Below are 8,666 nucleotides of genomic sequence, written 5' to 3' on the forward strand. Positions count from 1 at the left end.
AAGATTCTCACCCTGACTAACTATATATACTGATACCTGTGAACTAAGCTACTGCACTGCAGATGGTAATTTGTAATAGTAGTTTCATGTTTGGAGTGCCTGTCACAATCAGCTTCTGATGAGGGTCTTGTGCTGCTACATGCCTGAGAGAAAAATGGAAGGGAAGTGACCACTTGCCAAGAGAGAGCGGGCGGAGGGGGCCCGCGCTTTACAACAACGCGCCTCAGTATATATTCCAGCCTCGAGAGAGAACCGAGTCCTGCAGGAAAGGCATGGATCCATGCGCGCCCCACCCAGACCTGCGCTCCTCCCGCTAGGCTTCGCTTCCCGGGCTCCGAGCTTCTGGAGGTAACAGACACAGCAAAGCAGAGAAATTAGGCAAGGAGGCTGAGCAGGAGAGCGCGAAAGGCCAAGGTCGCGGCACTGAAGCCAACAGCCATGGGGGCAAGACTGGGAGTAGATGCTGGGAGGCAGAGGCTGGAAGAAATATCTTAGGAAAGGGAAAGACTCTGCTTGGGTGAAAGCTGGGCAACTTAGTCTTCTCTAGAAGCAATGCTCCCCTCTTCTCACTCCAATTAAAAAATAAGACCTATTATTTAGGTTATTTATCTCTTTATCTGTGGCCTGCTCAGCCCACCCTGGGGGCGGGGCTGGCGCTGCATGTGGTGCTGGGGTTGGAGCTGCGGTCCCTAAGCGTTTGCCTAAGCTTGCCAAAGCAGGCGCTTTAGACCACTGAGCTATCTCGCACTCCGCCAACACCTATTTTTGTAAAAAAAAAAGATTTGAGGAGCTGGGGACATAGCTCAGTAATAGCATGCATATCTAGTAGGTGTAAGGTCCTAGGGACAACCCTCAGTGCTCCCAAAAGAATAAAGAATATTTGAGGGAATGGTGTCAGCTCGGGTTGGAGCAGGGCGCAGTACTCTCTGACTGGCACCTGGTAGGTAGTATGTATACAGAATGTAGCCACCAGCTCCTCAGCATAAGTACCTGAATGTAGAAGGACAGCTTTGGGCTTAGTACTGCAATGTCCTCAAGCATAAATTGGTGTGTATGCCAGAGGCCTGAGGTGCCACAGCCATTCCTAATTATGTCAGCGCACCCCCCACCTTCCCCCAGACAGAATATGGTGGTGTACATCTGTAATCCCAGTACTGTGGGAGACTGAGGCAGGAGCCTCAGTTTGGGCCAGGTTGGGCAATTCAGTGATTTAGCAAGATTCTGTCTCAAAATTTAAAAAAAGAAAGAAAGAAAGAAAGAAAGAAAGAAAGAAAGAAAGAAAGAAAGGCGGGCCAGAGATATAGCCCTCAGTGTGAAGGCCTTAGGTTTAATCCTGAATACTGAAAAACTTTAAAAAACGAGGAGGAGGAGGAGGAGGAAAAGGAGGAGGAGAAGGAGGAGATCCACAATGCTTACTCAGCATGAAGATGCCTAACTGCCTGTGTGTTATGTGGAAAAGTAGCTGTGAGGCAGCCTCTCCCTGTGGTAGATAAACACCTGGGACAGAAAAGAGGACAGGACCTGCCCTCGCTGGGAGCTGCTGGCCCAGCCCGCGTTCCTCATGTGACCCCACAGGTGGCAGCCTGGGCCAAGGTGCCTCTCCACAGCGCGTGTGCAACTCCTTTGAAACCCAGTTTCACCTGAAACAAGCACATGATCCCGAAAGATAGAGAGTGAGTCCAAGGAGCGTCACCCTGAAATGAGGAAATTCTTTCACCTGCACCTAAGGAGGACAGGGCTTCGGCCCCCTGGGAATGTTTGGTTCGGTTATTCTTCGCCTTGGTCTTTTCCCTGAGCTAACGCACCAGTAAAGGCATCATAGATGAGGTGACGAGGTCTCTTTCTTCAGACTCCTCCACACTTTGTAACCTGGTTTAAGGAAGAAGCTTGTCAAACAAGAAAGGCCACCTGGTGGTAGGAGGTTAGCGCATGCGTTTATGAAGAGAATAGTAAGCTGTCTCCTCCTGCTGTTACCCTGAGGCGGCAGCAGCAACACTCTCTGCATTGTCCCTCGTCCACAGTCTTCATTTGGTGACCACATTCCAGTCCTGCAAACTGGTGCTTCCATGAGAACCTGCACATAGTCGCACATTACAGCATTCAGAACAGCAACAAAAAAGTAGCTGTTGGAGTTCGGTCAGACAAACTCCAACTTGATGTCTTTGCTTTTATTTGCCTAAGTCTTCCATGAAATAGTGTCATGTATAACAGAACACAAAAATGCTGTACCTACCCCCAGTACAATCAGCCAAATTACAAGTGTTCTGTACAAAAGACACAACTGTAAAAACTAGAGACAGGTCAGAAGTCTGAGTGGCAGGTCATAAATCTGAACAGTGTTCCTCAATCCTAAATTTGAGTAGTCATTAAGCAGGCAAGTTGTTAAACGAGTTGAAGTCACTGTAACAAGTTATTGTTTTCAAAAGAAACCAGGGCCTTAGTAGGAAAGACCTCTCTCCTCACCTGACCCAAAAAGAATAAAGGATATTTATGGTTGGGTTTTGGTGCTAAGGTTATAAATGGACTAACACCAGGCTTGCCTGTGATTGTCACCTCGGAGGCTGAAGCAGAAAATTCAGGCCTAGCCTTGGCAATTTAGCAATTTAGTGAGACCTTGTCTCAAAATTTAATAAAGAAATGTAAAGGGCTGGAGAGGTAGCTCATTGCTAAAGCCCTGGCTTAAATTCCAATGCTGTGGGGGACAAAAAGACTAGCTAGTGATGTGCACCTGGGATCTCAGTAGGATTGTGAGTTCAAGGCCAGCCTGGACAATTCAGCTAGACCCTGTCTTAAAATATGCTAATGCACACCTATAATCCCACTATTTTGGAGGCTGAGGCAGGTAAGTTTGATGTCAGCCTGGGCAATTCAGCAAGACTGTCTCAAAATAAAATATATAACAGGTGAGGGTGTGGGGCAGAGGAGGTAGCCCAGTGATTGCTGGGTTCATGGCCCAGGATTTCTGGGTGGGGGAAAGTCTTCTTCTGGAAGAAGACCCTAAAGAAGGGAAACCTTTTTCTTCCTGACCAGAGACAAAGACTTAAAATACATTTGGGAGGCTGTCCGGATAGCTTAGCGGACTAAAGCGACTGCTTAGGCAGAGCTCAGCACCGGGGTTTGATCTCCGGCATGCTGTGCCAGCCCCACCCCTGGGGCATGCTGAGACAGTGAATGAGACTGGGTATGGTGGCTCACTCCTGTAATCCTAGTGCTTGGGAAGCTGAAACAGGAGGATCTCTACAAGTCTGCTATGTGTAGTGGGACTCTGTACTAAATATATAAAAATAAAATAATTTAAAATACACTTAAGGGAGCAGAATAAACTTCAGTGGTGTGATTGAATTTTAATTATAAAATAAGAGCAGGGAAGGAAGCTTCTATATTATTTACATGTTAATTTCTTTTTTTAAAAAATGAATTTAGCACAAGGTGTTCAGGGTCTCACCACTAGATCGGACTCATAGTGATTCTCCTGTGTTCAGCCTCCCAAGAGCTGGGATTACAGGTGCATGCTCCCATGCCCAATCTCAATTGCAGTCTCAGCATGCTCCAGGGGCGGGCCTGCACAGCAGGGGGGATTGAACCCCCTGCCCCTGCATCTGCCTAAGCAGGCACTTTAATCTGCTGAGTTATCTAGCCAGCCCTTTAATTTATTTTCATTTTACTCACTTTTGTAAAAGATGTCTAAAGGCCTACCCATTTTGACAGTCTGATAAAATACAAATATCATGCCTCTTTGTAATCTCATCACATTACCCTTTAACAGACAGGACTAAGAGAATGATGAGATTAAGTCCACTGAGTCCACCGTTTCTTTGCTTTGTCTGCTTTTTGAGACAGAGTATTGCTATATAGTCTGCACTGTCCTTGAAGTCACTGTGTAACTCAGGCTGGCCTTGAACGTGTGACAATCCTCCTGCCTCAGCCTCCACGGTGCTGGTATTACAGATGTGTGCTACCACACCCAGCAGAATAAATTTTAAAAACATACACATTTTTTTCCATTTTTAAAACGGTCACTGATGGGTGGGGCCACAGGGGATGTGAAGGTCACCTGCTAGCACCGTTTGCAGGGCCTGGAATGTGGCCCAGACCCACCCACCTGGAATTGGCAGCGACTGGTCACAGTCTCCCCGCCCCTTATGCCACCATGTCACTCTGTTGGCTCTGGACCACGGGGAAGACTTTGGTACTACACTGGCTCCAGATGGGTAAGTTTGTTCAGGTCTCCCCAACCAGAGGCTTCAACACACAGAAGACCAAGGTGAGCTTGGGCAAGTTCAAAGCTGTCATCTTCTGCTCCTGGGATGCCTACACCAGGGGCACAAATGGCATCATGTTCATCAAGGACTTGGGGGACGCAGGGAGGACGGAAGAAGCCAAAGCCGAACTTTTTAGATAATCAGGATCTTGACAAACCAGGGCTCACTGCGGCCAACAGGTGGGACCTGGGGGCTCAGTGAGGCCAGGGAGCGGCCCACCCAGCGGGAGCTGGGCCCCTGCAGCCACCTGCGAGTGGCCGGAGTAGCTACATGGTGTGATGACCGTGAAGAGGAGGCCACGGCAGCCACAGAAGAGGAGGTGGCCCGGGACTGCCTGCCCAGCCTGCCCCTCTGCCCACCAGGTGGTCTTAGGACACCTTCGTCCTGTGGCACTCTTGCCTGGCTCTGTGGCTGTGGAGATGAGCAAAGAGATCCCTAAGCCTCTAAAGCAAGCAAGGATGGCAAACGGTTCCGATAGCGACTGCCGAATCTGGGCCCAAAGTAGTGAAATAAAACGGTGAAGAGTTTCAGGCTGGCGTTCTGTTTTTAGCTTCTTTCTAGTTTCAAGGCAGGAGGAACCTTTGTAAAGAAATTGGCTACAAGGCTCTGCATGTTAAGATAAAGTGCTAATGAATGGAAATGTTAAGGTAAAGTCTGTCTGTCTGTTTCTCTCTCTCTCTCTCTCTTTCTCTCTCTCTCTCTCTCTCTCTCTCTCTCTCTCTCTCTCTCTCTCTGTCACACACACACACACACACACACACACACACACACACACACACACACAGAGTGACACTGGTCTGTATTGATCCCACTAGGACAAGGAGGAAGTGTTTGCTTTGTAAAGGTTTGGCCAGATGGTTTTTTAACATCCAGACGGTCTATCTGGATTCATTTATTTGATGCTATCTCTTAGCTCTAGACACGATTTAATTAACTTGCTGTAATGTTAACAAAAATAAGATATTTGGGTACGCATGGAACAAGTTTAGACAAAACATGTTTGGGAGTGTCATTTACTTTTTAGAAATAGGTGTCTACCTTTCTACATGCTCTATTGGGATTGAGGGCTATTATAAAAATAGTTTGATTAATCTGGGCATGGTGGTGCACACCTGTGATCCCAGCACTTCGGAGGCTGAGGCAGGAGGAGCACTTTCAGTTTGAGGCCACTCTGGGATGTACAGTGAGTTCAAAGGCCACCTGAACTACATGCATAGGGGCCGGGGAGATAGCTCAGTAGAATAAGCACTTGCCTGGCAAGTGGAAGGGCCTGAGTTCAATCCTCGGTACTGCCAAAAAGAAAAAAAGAAATGAACTACGTGCATAGTAAGACCCTGTCTTACAACAAAACAAAATATTTTCTGGTCAGAAGTGCTTCCACATGAAGAACCTAAAAGAAGAGACTTGACTCTTCTATTCAAAGTGTGGGTAAGGAGACCGGCTCTAAATGCAGGATACGTATATGGATTTATGAAGACAGCAATTGGAGAATTCAGTCAAAAGAATAGAATTAGAACAGCTGTGATGGGGCTGAGGAGATAGCTCGGTGGTCTAAGCACCTACATGGCAAGCACAAGGACCTAGAGTCGATCCCTGGTACTACACGCCACTGGGTGCACCGCGCAGGCCACTGAAACCAAGCGTGGTGGCACATGCCTGTAATCCCAATGCTGGGGAGTCTGAGACAGGAGGATCACTGGGAGTTTGAGCTGTGTAGCAGGACCTGTACTGAATTAAATAATTAATTAATCAATTAATAAATGATTTTAAAAAACAATAGATGCAAAGTCTCTAAAATATTTTACTTAAAAGATATTAATGTCTGTTGGTTGAAGACAGATTTGTTTTTCATATATTTTTCTCCTCTTTTCAAAGGGAGAAAACTGTATAAGCATCAGATATGCTGTAGAATGAAAATATCAGTTTCCCACAATCATTTGAGCCTTAACTTTTTTGTTTACCAATTTAATAGTGTTGCCAGGACTGTCTAATATGGGAAGAATTATGATCATAGAAAATGAAGAGGTGCCTTCCTGGCAAGCACAAGGTCCTGTGTTCAATCCCCAGTCCAAGAAAAAAGAAAAAGAAAAGGAAAGAAATATAAAATTGTTCAAAAAAAAAAAAAAAACCCACCCAAATCTGTCACAGCATTAGAAATAAAAATTCTGGGGCTGGCGAGATAGCTCAGTGGACTAAAGCGCCTGCTTAGGCAAGCTCAGGGACCGTGGTTCAATCCTGGGCACTACATGCAGCACCAGCGCCACCCCCAGGGCAGGCTGAGCAGGCCACAGAGTCCCAGCATGGTGTCCCACACCTACCGTAATCCCAGTGCTGGAGCCAGGGGCTGAAAACAGGAGGATCACTACGCATCTGAGCTGCATGGTGAGACCCTGTAACAACCAAATACATTAAGAAGTTGTAAAAAATTTAAAAATTCTGTATCTTATAATTCAAATAAAAACTCAAGGAATTAAAGGAATAGCACGGAACACTGTGCAGTGGAAGTCTTTCTTACACTCCAAGTACAATAAACAAGCACAAGGAAACATTCACACGTTTGATTTTACACCAGCAGCTCCTCGCATGTACGGGAGAAAGCGACTGTACTGTGGCTCACACAGCTGTCAGCAGACCTGGCAGCAGCAGCGCTGGGAGTGTCCCTAGCGCTTCGACCTCTGCACAGCTGGGACTCATCGGACGGGCTGAGGCAGCCGAGGAAAGCAGGTAGGGAGAGCCCAGCTCCCCAGGGCTGGCAGATAAACAGAGTTGCATCGGATGTGTGTCAGGGTTCTGAGTCAGCAGGTCTGCGCACCTGCGGGCGTGCGGCACGATCCGGAACCTCTCCTTCCTCCTTGGATGATGTCACCCACCCCACAGCTTTGCAGCTTCAGAGTGGTAATTTCCAGACTTTGGTGGAAGAACACTGGCTGGTGATAAGCTCAGCAGCTCTGGTAGTTGGGCTGACAGGGAGTCAGGATGCTGTCTCAGCCTCTCCTCACACACTGTGTGCATGAGTAGGAAATGTTCCTGAGCAGCTGGCTCCAAGGAACAGGCTCCTTTTCCTCTGCCCAAGAGACTGCTCCCATGTGAAAAAGACTGGTTTTGAGTGGGGCACCCAGCGGGGCTCTATCCCTAATCTTGGAATGTTGAGAAGCCACACGGATATCACATGGGGGCGTAGCCAAGGTGGCAGCTTGTACTGTGTGACATCCGTGTCATCTCCCTCACTATTCACCACTAACTTTCCTCGCGAGATCTAGGCTGAAGCCTGGGTTACCTGAGCTCCGACTTCTCCACCCCACTGTCAGCTTGTCCGCTTTCCAGGAATGGCACTGCTGTGGGTGCCTGAAACTCAGAATTCTTTCTCTTTCAGTTAATAGCACTGTAGCAAGATTCTCGCAGAGAAGGCTGGGACACAAAGGCTTTTCCTAGGAAGTAGGGTTCATTTGTGCCAGCATAGGGCTCCGTGGATTAATACTGAGGCCCAAACCTGGGTTTTTTTTTTTACCTTTTATACAGTTTTTGTGTCTTTGTCTCTCATAAATAGTAACACATTCACATCCCACAGCCTCATTGGTTACAATCTATGTTACAGAGCAGCGCTAGAATTACACACACCTTTCTAGGGACACGCCATGAGCACGTCTTCTTTCCTGATGCTAAGAAGGCTCCCCGTCCACTGTTCCTTTGGGAGAGGCCAAGCCACACTCCTCCAGGAAGGGTCCTGTCACAAAAATCAGCATCTTGCCAGTTACATAATAGATCAGAATCACCTTCAGCTCCGTCTTCTTTGTCTACAAAAAAATGAAATTAAATAATACCAAAAAAAAATATCAATTGGTCATCGGGTGCTTAATGTGATCTGAAATGAATGCCAGGCAGTTTCACTGTAAAGAAACAATTTCCTGTGTGGATCTGCCTAACTCTCCCAACAAGAAACTACTTTTTTGTGCATTAGGGAATGGTATTTTGATTTACACTTACATTACATAATCCTTCATCTTAATGATTGTGCATTCAATAAATGTCTGTTATGTCCACAGTTAATATTAATTAATTTTGGTCCTAAGTTGCACATGTATTTCATATACATCTATAAGTTTGCCTGGACCAGCTTCTCTTTGGCCTGTGGTCCCAGAGTGGTTTTCAATTGCTTTCCTTTTCATTTTCAGAAGTGTCTCTGTTTGGGTGATAAAAGTGTGTAAATTTCACGGTTTATATCTAGGTATCCTCCAAGAGCAGCATGTACTCAAAGGCGGGGCTTTGGGGATGCTGCAGCTGACTTCCTGCTAGGAGGCGGGGTGTGCAGGAAGAGGAGGGTCACCCAGCTCAGGACTGGACCGGGTTCATCTTCCTCCAGGCCCTTCCCCTTTCTCTTTGCTTCCTGGTTGCCACACCGGAAGT

Source organism: Octodon degus, unplaced genomic scaffold, assembly GCF_000260255.1.
Source record: "Octodon degus isolate 3935 unplaced genomic scaffold, OctDeg1.0 scaffold00024, whole genome shotgun sequence".
NCBI classification, from domain to species: domain Eukaryota; kingdom Metazoa; phylum Chordata; class Mammalia; order Rodentia; family Octodontidae; genus Octodon; species Octodon degus.